Source organism: Salmo salar, chromosome 01 (assembly GCF_965601325.2).
Source record: "Salmo salar chromosome 01, fSalSal1, whole genome shotgun sequence".
Lineage (NCBI taxonomy): Eukaryota > Metazoa > Chordata > Actinopteri > Salmoniformes > Salmonidae > Salmo > Salmo salar.
The window spans coordinates 155,515,199-155,528,987 of NC_138291.1; positions in this window are offsets into that span (position 1 = coordinate 155,515,199).

Below are 13,789 nucleotides of genomic sequence, written 5' to 3' on the forward strand. Positions count from 1 at the left end.
TAATAATGGTGCTCTCTGGTTTGCTTAATATAAGGAATATGAAATGATTTATACTTTTACTTTTGAATATATTTTAGTAATTACATTTACTTTTGATACTTAAGTATATTTAAAACCAAATACTCAAGTAGTATTTTACTGGGTGACTTTCACTTTACTTGAGTCTTTTTCTATTTAGGTATCTTTACTTTTACTCAAGTATGACATGAAAGTTGTCCTGCAACAGGGTGATCAAATTAAGATCCTACAGCTGTACAACGGCTCATCATTGAGACAAATTACTTATCAACATCACTGAATAATCCTCATTGTCCACTGTTTTGACACAGTTGACACAGTTTTTTACCACTCATGACATGACAACAAGGGAATGTTGATGGGGACATGTTTGGCTAGAAAGTACTCTTATCTTTTCTTATCATCAGTGAGGAGAAACTGAATAACATGATGGACTTATATGTGCTATTCATACCCAGATAAAGTAATGCACAAATGAATCATTCTCATCCAGCAAGGTTAGCCTCTTTGGAGACTGAAAGACCAAAAGTACAGTTGAAGTGAAGTCGGAAGTTTACATACACTTAGGTTGGAGTCATTAAAACTCGTTTTCAACCACTCCACAAATTTCTTGTTAACAAACTATAGTTTTAGCAAGTTGGTTAGGACATCTACTTTGTGCATGACACAAGTAATTTTTCCAACAATTGTTTACAGACAGATTATTTCACTTATAACTAACTGTATCAGAATTCCAGTGGGTCAGAAGTTTACATACACTAAGTTGACTGTGAATTTAAACAGCTTGGGAAATTCCAGAAAATGATGCCATGGCTTTAGAAGCTTCTGATAGGCTAATTGACATAATTTGAGTAAATTGGAGGTGTACCTGTAGATGTATTTCAAGGCCTACCTTCAAACTCGGTGCCTCTTTGCTTTGACATCATGGAAAAATCTAAAGAAATCAGCCAAGACCTCAGAAAAACAATTGTAGGCCTCCACAAGTCTGGTTCATCCTTGGGAGCAGTTTCCAAACACCTGAAGGTACCACGTTCATCTGTACAAACAATAGTATGCGATTATAAACACCATGGGACCACACAGCCATCATACCGCTCATGAAGGAGACCCATTCTGTCTCCTAGAGATGAACATACTTCGGTACGAAAGTGCAAATCAATCCCAGAACAACAACAAAGGACCTTGTGAAGATGCTGGAGGAAACAAGTACAATAGTATCTATATCCACAGTAAAACGAGTCCTATATCAACATAACCTGAAAGGCCGCTCAGCAAGGAAGAAGCCACTGCTCCAAAACCGCCATAAAACAATCCAGACTGCGGTTTGCAACTGCACATGGGGACAAAGATCGTACTTTTTGGTGAAATGTCCTCTGGTCTGATGAAACAAAAATAGAACAGTTTGGCCATAATGACCATCATTATGTTTGGAGGAAAAAGGGGGAGGCTTGCAAGCCGAAGAGCACCATCCCAACCTTGAAGCACAGGGGTGGCGACATCATGTTGTGGGGGTGTTTTGCTGCAGGAGGGACTGGTGCACTTCACAAAATAGATGGCATCATGAGGTAGGAAAATGATGTGGATATATTAAAGCAACATCTCAAGACATCAGTCAGGAAGTTAAAGCTTGGTCGCAAATGGGTCTTCCAAATGGACAATGACCTCAAGCATACTTCCAAAGTTGTTGCAAAATGGCTTAAGGACAACAAAGTCAAGGTATTGGAGTGGCCATCACAAAGCCCTGACCTCAACCCTATAGATAATTAGTGGGCAGAACTGAAAAAGTGTGTGCGAGCAAGGGGGCCTACAAACTTGACTCAGTTACACCAGCTCTGTCAGGAGGAATGGGCCAAAATTCACCCAACTTATTGTGGAAGGCTACCCGAAATGTTTGACCCAAGTTAAACTATTTAAATGCAATGCTACCAAATACTAATTGAGTGTATGTAAACTTCTGACCCACTGAGAATGTGATGAAAGAAATAAAAGCTGAAAGAAATCATTCTCTCTACTATTATTCTGACATTTCACATTCTTACAATAAAGTGGTGATCCTAACTGACCTAAGACAGGGAATTCTTACTAGGATTTAATGTCAGGAATTGTGAAAAACTGAGTTTAAATGTATTTGGCTAAGGTGTATGTAAACTTCCGACTTCAGCTGTAGCTCCCGAAAGCTTGTACTCATACCACAGTAATTTGGCTTGTTAATGGGAGAATCTTGATTTTATCAAGAACATGTATAAGTGGGCTTTGCATTCATTAAAATAACTGCACATTCAAAAATCACTTGACCCTGAGTTTCGTCATGGATGCAGAATCTGCCAGAAATGGCTGCAGTCACTAGTGATGAATTCACATTGTCTTCAAAGCAACTTCCTGCAGTGATTTCATCCCATGCCATTACACCCACAAACACAATACTACATATTATACAATATTAAAGCAATGTAAAATGTTTATATATATTTTTTAATTCAGACCAACATTCCAGCCTCTTAATCGTCTGAAAGTAAACTTAGACAGGGCCTAATTAAACTTACTTGAATACAGATTTACAGTATAGAGAACCCAAAAGTACTCTAATGGGGGAAATGGGCCAACTGTAAACTGTCACATGAATGCTTCTCTCTCACACCAATTACAGACAAGAGATGCAAATTGGGATGATTGAAAAAAGATGCAAAGAGGACGTTGCAACTCTGAAGATAAGCCCTATGCTACGCTCTTTCTGTGCATCTCAAAGGGAATGGGGATGCATATTACCTTAACAGCATGAAAAGGGACCATTCCTTAGGAAGTGCGCACACACACACACACACACACACACACACACACACACACACACACACACACACACACACACACACACACACACACACACACACACACACACACACACACACACACACACAATAAAGACAAAGTTGAAAGCCACCGAATGTAAGCAGCCCCCTTCCCCTTTCCCTCCCACTTGTTTGTATTTGTCAGGGTTACAGGGACATTTAAATGGTGTGCCTGAGAAAAATGCTTTAACCTGTTAGGGCTAGGGGGCAGTATTGACACGGCTGGATAAAAAACATACCCGATTTAATCTGGTTACCACTCCTACCCAGTAACTAGAATATGCATACTTATTACATATGGATAGAAAACACCCTAAATGTTCTAAAACTGTTTGAATGGTGTCTGTGAGTATAACAGAACTCAAATGGCAGGTCAAAACCTGAGAGATTCCTTTACAGGAAGTGGCCTGTCTGACCATTTCTTGAACTTCTTTTCCATCTCTATCATTTACTAAGGATCTCTGCTCTAACGTGACACTTCCCACGTCGTCCATAGGCGCTCAGAGCCCGGGAAAAAACAGAATGTCGTCATTCCAGCCCCAGGCTGAAACACATTATCGCCTTTCTCAAGTGGCCGATCAAGGGACACTGGGCTTATGCGCGTGACCCGACCGCCCCCGCCTTTGGGATTTTTTCCTCTGTTTGCCGAAAAGGAGATTCCCTGTCGGAATATTATCGCTTTTCTACGAGAAAAATGGCGTAAAAATTGATTTTAAACAGCGGTTGACATGCTTCGAAGTACGGTAATGGAATATTTAGAATTTTATTGTCACGAATTGCGCCATGCGCGCGACACTTCTTTACTATTTCGGATAGTGTCTGGAACGCACGAACAAAACGCCGCTATTCGGATATAACGATGGATTATTTTGGACCAAACCAACATTTGTTATTGAAGTAGCAGTCCTGTGTGTGCATTCTGACGAAGACAACAAAAGGTAATCAAACTTTTATAATAGTAAATATGATTATGGTGAGTGCTAAACTTGCCGGGTGTCTAAATAGCGAGCCCGTGATGCCTGGGCTATGTACTTAGAATATTGCAAAATGTGCTTTCACCAAAAAGCTATTTTAAAATCGGACATATCGAGTGCATAGAGGAGGTCTGTATCTATAATTCTTAAAATAATTGTTATGCTTTTTGTGAACGTTTATCGTGAGTAATTTAGTAAAATGTTAGCGAATTCCCCGGAAGTTTGCTAGTTCTGAACGTCACATGCTAATGTAAAAAGCTGGTTTTTGATATAAATATGAACTTGATTGAACAAAACATGCATGTATTGTATAACATAATGTCCTAGGGTTGTCATCTGATGAAGATCATCAAAGGTGAGTGCTGCATTTAGCTGTCTTCTGGGTTTTGGTGACATTATATGCTGGCTTGAAAAATGGGTGTCTGATTATTTCTGGCTTGGTACTCTGCTGACATAATCTAATGTTTTGCTTTCGTTGTAAAGCCTTTTTGAAATCGGACAGTGTGGTTAGATTAACGAGAGTCTTGTCTTTAAATAGCTGTAAAATAGTCATATGTTTGAGAAATTGAAGTAATAGGATTTTTAAGGTTTTGAAAATCGCGCCACAGGCTGCCAGTGGCTGTTACGTAGGTGGGACGCTTGCCCATAGAGGCTAAGTTAACCTTGAAGGTGATAAACAGATTTGAATTCAGTCAAGTCTCCTTTCCCTGTTGGTATGCACACACATCTCAATGAGCCCCAGCAGTCACAGACAAATGGGCAGAGTTCAGGAAGAGTGTCAGAGAAAATGAGGTCTGTGGAGCGAGAGAGAGCAATGACGTGGTGCACATATCTGCACATATGTGATGTAGTACGCAATTTTCGGGTACCACTTTTGGTTCATGAGTGCTACTTTCAGAACTACTGGCTAAAAAGTATACAAATGTACTGTAGTTGAAAACTAGAGAGAGTGAACAAATGTGAACGATGATGAAGGCCAGTGATAAAGATGCGTCTAGAAGACTCAGGCACAGAGGCCCAGCATGAGGACTCAATCTCAATTTATGGCTTTGTCTGGATGGCTGACCATATGGTGGCTATCACAAAAGCCAAACACACCTTATTCTGTGGCTTTGTCCAGAGCGGGACGTTCCCATAGAACCCTGGGAGCATGGACACCGTCAGGGGTCTGAAGACAGATGAAAACTTGAATCGACTAAATAAATGTTACTGCGTGAACTACATTTCCGTGTTTGTATTGTTTCAAGACTTCATAAAGAGCTACATATTTTGATATGTTTTATAGTATTGTAAGTGCTATGGATTTATTTTTAGAGTTACTGTGTTATTCTGTCTGCCGGATGGCGGTCAGTTCAAGGAAGGAGAGACACAGATGAGCGCTCCTGTCATTTAGATAAGAGCTGTGATGATTAGATCTTAGAATGCGTGTGGTGTTTTTATGCCCTTTTGTTTATTGTTTTGGCTAAATAAAGTGATGTCAATTAGATGATGGGCGATACTGACATTTGGCGCTCTAGGGAGAATAAAAGATTCGTTGAAACTTTGTTCATGGAGTCATTGTAAACCAATCTTCTGTTGTAGCGTTCTGTAGTTACAGCATAGTGTGTCTTTTCAATGTTAGACTTTTAGATATTTTGTATTATTTGAGATTGAAGACTTCTGATATGTACCATTTGATAATTATATTATCATTGCATAAATGTAGTCCTAATATTTCTGAGTAATATTCCTTTAATTATTATTTGAGATATGGTGTAATGGTAAATGTTATTCACACTACGCTTGGCCTCTAACTGTGCAGCTCTAAGCTAAGGTTAACTCAATAATTTAATGCTAGACATTGATCAAAATACATTAGCTCTTTGTCTCTTAATAATTGCATAACAGTTATCTTGGACACATGTAACATATAGTATTCAGAGTGGTGATGCAAGGCTCGCTACCTTGTCTAGACCCATCGGATACGCTTATGGGCCTATATCAGTCACACGATAATGGAGTCCGATTGAATATTATATTATGGTCGTATTACTCCTACACTAACTCCGGTTATTCTCAGACGGAGTGGATTTCCACTAGTTTACAGTACGCTCTTAGAAAAAACGGTTCCAAAAGGGTTCTTCAGCTGTCCCCATAGAAGAACCCTGTTTGTTTCCAGGCAGAGCTCTTTGGTTCCAGGAGAACTCTTTTGGGTTCCATGTAGAACCCTCTGGGTAAAGGTTTCTACATGGAACTCAATAGGATTCTACCTGGAACCAAAAATATTGTTATTTAAAGGGTTCTCCTATGGTGACAGCTGAAGGCCATCATTGAAAATAATAATTTGTTCTTAACTGACTTGCCTAGTTAAATAAAGGTAAAATATAAAAAAGGTTCTGGATAGCACTTTTATTTCTAAGAGTGTACCGGAAATTATCATGAATGTGTTTGCCTGCTGCCTCTGATATCCCTCCATCTTGACCTCCTCTTTTCCTAAGTCAGAGCTCTGAGAATGCTACCCAGATCTGGTCTGATCTGAAGATTGGAACTGGCACTCTCTCGCTCTCTCAAAATGTCACCCGAATGATTGATGAATGAGTGTATTCATTCATTAAATGTATGGTGTTCACTTTCCAACTCGAGTGTGAAGTTTTCAGTTTTTACTTCAGAAGAAGTGAGAGTGATTAGACCATAACGTTATTCATGACAAGCATCTGCTGAGGAATTAAGACGTTGGGAGATGATTGTCAAAATGATTGATCGGACAGGTAAAGAAAATAAATGGGCACTTAATTTATGAAACTGTAACCACGTTTCCATCCAGTTTTTACACAAATGATTTCATATCGTATAAAAAAAATATCTCAGCAGCTGTGATGGAAACAGGAAGTTTTGGTGTAATTGTATAAATGGCAATAGATAATTTGTTCATTCGACATGGTGGGATCTTATTGTTTCTGTAAAAAATGGCGGTTGAAACCCCATTATGCGCAAATATTTATATAATAACCATCATATGGAAGTAAATTTAGAGTCACGTAATAATATGGTGTTTGATCCTCCCACTACAAGTCAAGAAACCATACAGTGTATTAGGCTACAGACTAAATAAATTATGATGAACATCACAGGGTGGTGAAAGTGCACGTGATGAGCTTGATGCAGCTTTCCAATAGATATTGAGGGTCTTATTCTGGTGACATGATGATCAATGCTTGACTGCTTTTGACAAATACAAATATTCTCCCTCTTATCCATAATAATCTCATAATGTAGACTATCAACACAGCCTACCCGTACTGTATCTGTAAACTGTTGGCTAGAGGGCAGGTGCCAGGACCAGAGTATTTAATGCAACAGTTATTATGACAAAACTATCAGTAGAGATGAAAATGCAATGGAAACACAATGAACTTTAGATTTTTATTCGCTACATGAAAACTTCAGCAAAGGTGCTGTCACACCTCCTCTTTTTTCATAACATACCATTTTCAATTGCCAAGCCACTTAAAATGGTGGCATCCTTCCATCGTCTATCTTGAGGCCTCCTTTTTCTCACACATACCTTCTGTGAAACCAATCAAAATGCTGAGTGAAACATTTTTCCACAGCTATCTGATTCCTGATCTTCTTTTCCCTGTAGCACTCTCTTGTCGCCGTGTATGAGACACTTGTGATGATAAAAGGGGAAACTGAGGGAGATGCCACTTCAAAGCTTCTGGATCAAATGGTACCCCCGTTCGTTCATCTCAGATGGCGCGTAATGATATTTTTTGAGGAACAGTCACCAAGGTCTTGTGTTCACTTGTTTTTAGTTCATATTGTTGGCTGCAGGGGAAGATGTTTGGTTAGAAACATTTTGCATCATTCACACAAAGCCTTAGAGTGTAAATAGAGTTTTCTTTCTACAACAGGGGTTCTTTGAAAGTGAAATTAACTTTAACAACCCTTCCTACATTGTTGACTACTTTTGAAAGCCTCTTTTGGTTTTATTACAGTAACAATAAGCAACTAGACTCAGCAAAAAAAAAAGAAACGTCACTTTTTCTGGATCCTGTCTTTCAAAGATAATTCATAAAAATCCAAATAACTTCACAGATCTTCATTGTAAAAGGTTCAAACACTGTTTCCCATGCTTGTTCAATGAACCATAAACAATTAATGAACTTGCACCTGTGGAACGGTCGTTAACACACTAACAGCTTACAGACAGTAGGCAATTAAGGTCACAGTTATGAAAACTTAGGACACTAAAGAGGCCTTTTTACTGACTCTGACAAACAACAAAAGAAAGATCCCCAGGGTCCCTGCTCATCTGCGTGAATCTGCCTTAGGCATGCTGCAAGGAGGCGTGAAGACTGGAGATGTGGCCAGGGCAATAAATTGCAATGTCTGTAGTGTGAAACGCCTAAGACAGCGTTACAGGGAGACAGGAAGGACAGCTGATCATCCTCGCAGTGGCAGACCACGTGTAACAACACCTGCACAGGATCGGTACATCCGAACATCACACCTGCGGGACAGGTACAGGATGGCTACAACAACTGCCCGAGTTACACCAGGATCGAACAATCCTTCCCAGGCTCAGCTGCCGTGCGAGAGAGGCTGGACTGAGGGCTTGTAGGCCTGTTATAAGGTAGGTCCTCACCAGACATCACCGGCAACAACGTCGCCTATGGGCACAAACCCATCGTCGTTGGATCAGACAGGACTGGTAAAAAGTGCTCTTCACTAACGATTCGCGGTTTTGTCTCACCAGGGGTGATGGTCGGATTTGCATTTATCATCGAAGAAATGAGCGTTACACCGAGGCCTGTACTCTGGAGCGGGATCGATTTGGAGGTGGAGGGTCGGTCATGGTCTGGGGCGGTGTGTCACAACATCATCGGACTGAGCTTGTTGTCATGCAGGCAATCTCAATATAGTGCGTTACAGGGAAGACATCCTCCTCCCTCATGTGGTACCCTTCCTGCAGGCTCATCCTGACATGTCCCTCCAGCATGACAATGCCACCAGCCATACTGCTCGTTCTGTGTGTGATTTCCTGCAAGACAGGAATGTCAGTGTTCTGCCATGGCCAGCGAAGTGCCCGGATCTCAATCCCATTGAGCATGTCTGGGACCTGTTGGATCGGAGGGTGAGGGCTAGGGCCATTCCCCCCTGAAATGTCTGGGAACTAGCAGGTGCCTTGGTGGAAGAGTGGGGTAAAATCTCACAGCAAGAACTGGCAAATCTGGTGCAGTCCGTGAGGAGGAGATGCACTGCAGTATTTAATGCAGCTGGTGTCCACAGCAGACACTGACAGTTACTTTAGATTTTGACCCCCCTTTGTTCAGGAACACATTATTCAATTTCTGTTAGTCACATGTCTGTAGAACCTGTTCAGTTTATGTCTCAGTTGTTGAATCTTGTTATGTTCATAAAAATATTTACACATGTTAAGTTGCTGAAAATAAACGCAGTTGACAGTGAGAGGACATTTCTATTTTTTGCTGAGTTTAGTTGTAGGACACAGTTTCCTGTGATGGTTTACTGTGAGTACTCTAAGAGGCCTGCATGTGCTTTACTTAGAAATATTGATTTTTTTGTGAAATATGAGGCTGACTTCTGTGTATGGCATCAAAATATAATGTATGAGCCGTATATCAGGCTATATTCACAGGACACTTGTAAAACAATTTATATCCCCACTCCAAAGGTTTATTTAAATCAGAGTTGAGCTATGAGGTAAGGAGTATTTTGTGGGCCAGTAGGTAGATGTCTTTGTAAATCAAATATGCCCTCTGTCCATTGGAGAAAGAACACTAACAAGTACATGTGAAAGGTTTGTTCTAATAAGAATGGTTATTATTTATTCTTTATTCTTGTTTTAATCCAGTTTAATCCATTTGAAATATATTGGAACGTAATCATACATTTTATTTAAAAAAATGATAACTTTGATAGTTTTGATAGAGACCAAAGGACTCAAATAATAAAGAATGTTAAGAGTTCATGGGCAAGTTCCTTGGGGGTGTTGTGTGTATTTTGTGGACAGCAAACTGGGCCTTAATAATCTGTAGCCATCTGTGGGGCCAGAGAGGTGACAATGCTTAATGATTAAATCACAAGTACCGTCGAGCAAATCAGACGCCTTGTTTATCTTGATGACAAGGAGCACTGAAGAAGTACTCTCTGACTGCTGCTGCACTGCCCTAGACATCTTAATGATGGCTGAAGCTGCTGATGATCAGACTAACAAGGCTAATAATAATGCACTGAAATACCAATGTTTGTGTTTGGTCAAACGTTCACAGACCAGGGGCAATGTTGTAGTATGTGGTTTGGAATATAATGTGGTGTTTTGGGTGTTTGTGTAGAATGTGAGTGTGTAGACTCTCCAAAACATTCCATCATATTTAGTCTCACAGCCTCACCTGCAGAGTTAAACAGAAAACCAGACTGAATGCTTTGATGTTGTTCTATTATGTATTTACACTGGTTCCTTCAGTTTCATTTGAAATAAAGCACATTACAGTGACCTATAGGCTTGAGTTCTGTCACCTAATCAGAGCGAGAGAGACAGAGAGAATGGGAGAGAAGGAAAGACAGCATTGAGAGAAAGAATGAAAAGGAGAAAGAGACAGAGAAAGAAAAAAGAGGAGAGGGAGAGTGCCAGAACGAGCTTGAGAAATCAGAGGTTGAGAAAATGAATGGCGCATTACCCTGCCCGTCCCCCTTATCAAAGCCTCCATCCCTACAGTGTCAATTGAGAGGGAGTGAGCATATCAGATCCATTTGTTAATAGACCTCTTTCATGTCTGCCTTTTCCGGCTTCAATTCCTGATAAGAGTTTTTGTTCTGATTCCTCCAGACGGACAGGGTTCTCCAGGGGGGTGATGGCTTCCTTGGAGCCCCGCTGTTTAGTCCTTCCTGGCCAAATTACAGACTAAGGGACAGGCCTGAGCGACAGAGAGGTGGAGCATGCACAGTATGAGGCTATTACTTATAGAGGAAATGTAATGGAAGTAGCTCCCTCCGGCTCTGTGTTAGGAGGGAGCTACTTCCATTACAATTCCTCTATAAGTAATGCTACTGTTACTGTGCATACACTTAGGTTGGAGTCATTAAAACTAGTTTTTCAACCACTCCACACATTTCTTGTTAACAAACTATAGTTTTGGCAAGTCGTTTAGGACATCTACTTTGTGCATGACACAAGTAATTTTTTCAAAAATTGTTTACAGACAGATTATTTCACTTATAATTCACTGTATCACAATTCCAGTGGGTCAGAAGTTTACATACACTAAGTTGACTGTGCCTTTAAACAGCTTGGAAAATTCCATAAAATGATGTCATGGCTTTAGAAGCTTCTCATAGGCTAATTGACATCATTTGAGTCAATTGGAGGTGTACCTGTGGATGTATTTCAAGGCCTACCTTCAAACTCAGTGCCTCTGCTTGACATCATAGGAAAATCAAAAGAAATCAGCCAAGACCTCAGAAAAACAATTGTAGACCTCCACAAGTCTGGTTCATCCTTGGAAGCAATTTCCAAACGCCTGAAGGTACCACGTTCATCTGTACAAACAATAGTATTCAAGTATAAACACCATGGGACCACGCAGCCGTCATACCGCTCAGGAAGGAGACGCATTCTGTCTCCTAGAGATGAATGCACTTTGGTGCGAAAAGTGCAAATCAATACCAGAACAACAGCAGCGGACCTTGTGAAGATGCTGGAGGAAACGGGTACAAAAGTATCTATATCCACAGTAAATGAGTCCTACATCGACATAACCTGAAAGGCCGCTCAGCAAGGAAGAAGCCACTGCTCCAAAATCGGCATAAAAAAGCCTGACTACGGTTTGCAACTGCACATGGGGACAAAGATAGTACTTATGGAAAAATGTCCTCTGGTCTGATGAAACAAAAATCTAACTATTTGGCCATAATGACCATCTTTATGTTTGGAGGAAAAAGGGGGAGGCTTGCAAGCCGAAGAACACCATCCCAACCGTGAAGCACGGGGGTGGCAGCATCATGTTGTGGGGGTGCTTTGCTGTAGGAGGGACTGGTGCACTTCACAAAATAGATGGCATCCTGAGGAAGGAAAATTATGTGGATATATTGGAGCAATATTTCAAGACATCAGTCAGGAAGTTAAAGCTTGGTTGCAAATGGTCTTCCCTGTGGCTCAGTTGGTAGAGCATGGAGTTTGCAACGCCAGCATGGTGTGTGCAACACCAGGGTGTCACGTCCTGGCCAGACAAACATACTCTTTTTCTGACTATGATTTCGCCATATCGTCTGACGACGAAGAAATCCCTGACACAGGGTTGTGGGTTTGATTCCCACGGGGGTCTAGTACAAAAACAAATGCATGAAATTAAATGTATGAAAATGTATCCATTCACTAGTGTAAGTCGCTCTGGATAAGAGCATCTGCTAAATGAAAAAAAAAAAAAAAAAGAATACAAATAAAAAATAAAAATAAATGGGTCTTCCAAATGGACAATGACCCCAAGCATACTCCCAAAGTTGTGGCAAAATGGCTTAAAGGCAACAAAGTCAAGGTATTGGAGTGGCCATGACAAAGCCCTGACCTCAATCCTATAGAAAATTTGTGGGCAGAACTGAAAAAGTGTGTGCGAGCAAGGAGGCCTACAAATCTGACTCAGTTACACCAGCTCTGTCAGGAGGAATAGGCCAAAATTCACCCAACTTATTGTGGGAAGCAAGCTAAACAATTTAAAAGCAATGCTACCAAATACTATTTGAGTGTATGTAAACTTCTGACCCACTGGGAATGTGATGAAAGAAATAAAAGCTGAAAGAAATCATTCTCTTTACTATTATTCTGACATTTCACATTCTTAAAATAAAATGGTGATCCTAACTGACATAAGACAGGGAATTTTTACTAGAACTAAATGTCAGGAATTGTGAAAAACTACGTTTGAATGTATTTGGCTTGTCACGACTCCCGCCGAAGTCGGCCCCTCTCCTTGTTCGGGCGGCGTTCGGCGGTCGACGTCACCGGCTTACTAGTTGCCACCGATCGATGTTTCACTGTTTGTTTGGTTTTGTCTTTATTGTGTACACCTGTTTTTCATTTCGCTAATCATATTCATTATTTAACCTCTGCATTTCCTGTCTGTCTTGTCTGTGATTGTTTGTCTGTTTTGTGTAGTTGGAGGTGTTTCTCCAAACTATGTATATTTCTATGAGAAGATTTATTGATATTTTTAGTAAACACATTTGTTTACCTTTATCCCTGTGTCCTGCGCCTGACTCCTCCACTTCTCTAAGAAAACCATTACAGAATCACCGACCACACAATGGAGTCAGCAGGAGCAGCCAGCCCTCCTATTCATATAGAGGAGCGCGTTCAGCAGCAGGCGAGTATGATCCAGAATCTTATGACTGCCATGGATTGCGTGCTGCTGACCATGGAGAGAGTGGAGAGTAAAGGATGTCCCGTCGACCCAGCCACACCACCACACGGCGCACCTCTGGATCATACCCAACCGCCGTCTATATCCGGTGGGATTCGGCTCTTGCTCCCGGGAGCGTATGACGGAGCAGCTGCCGGGTGTCAGGGGTTCCTACTCCAGCTGGAGCTCTACCTGGCGGCTGTCCAGCCGCCGCCCTCGGGACGCGAGAGAGTGAGCGCCCTCATCTCCTGTTTGACTGGTAAAGCCCTGGAGTGGGCCAACGCCATCTGGAAGGTGGAAGACCCGACTCGGGATAACTACGAGGACTTCTCCCTCCGCTTTCGGGCAGTATTTGATCATCCACCAGAAGGAAGAGCGGCGGGAGAGCGCTTGTTACATTTAAGGCAGGAGATGAGGAGTGCTCGGGAGTTTGTACTGGATTCTAGAACTCTGGCGGCTGGTGCGGGATGGAATGAGCGGGCCCTGATCAATCACTACAGGTGTGGTTTGCGAGAGGACGTTCATAGGGAGCTAGCCTGCAGGGACACCACCC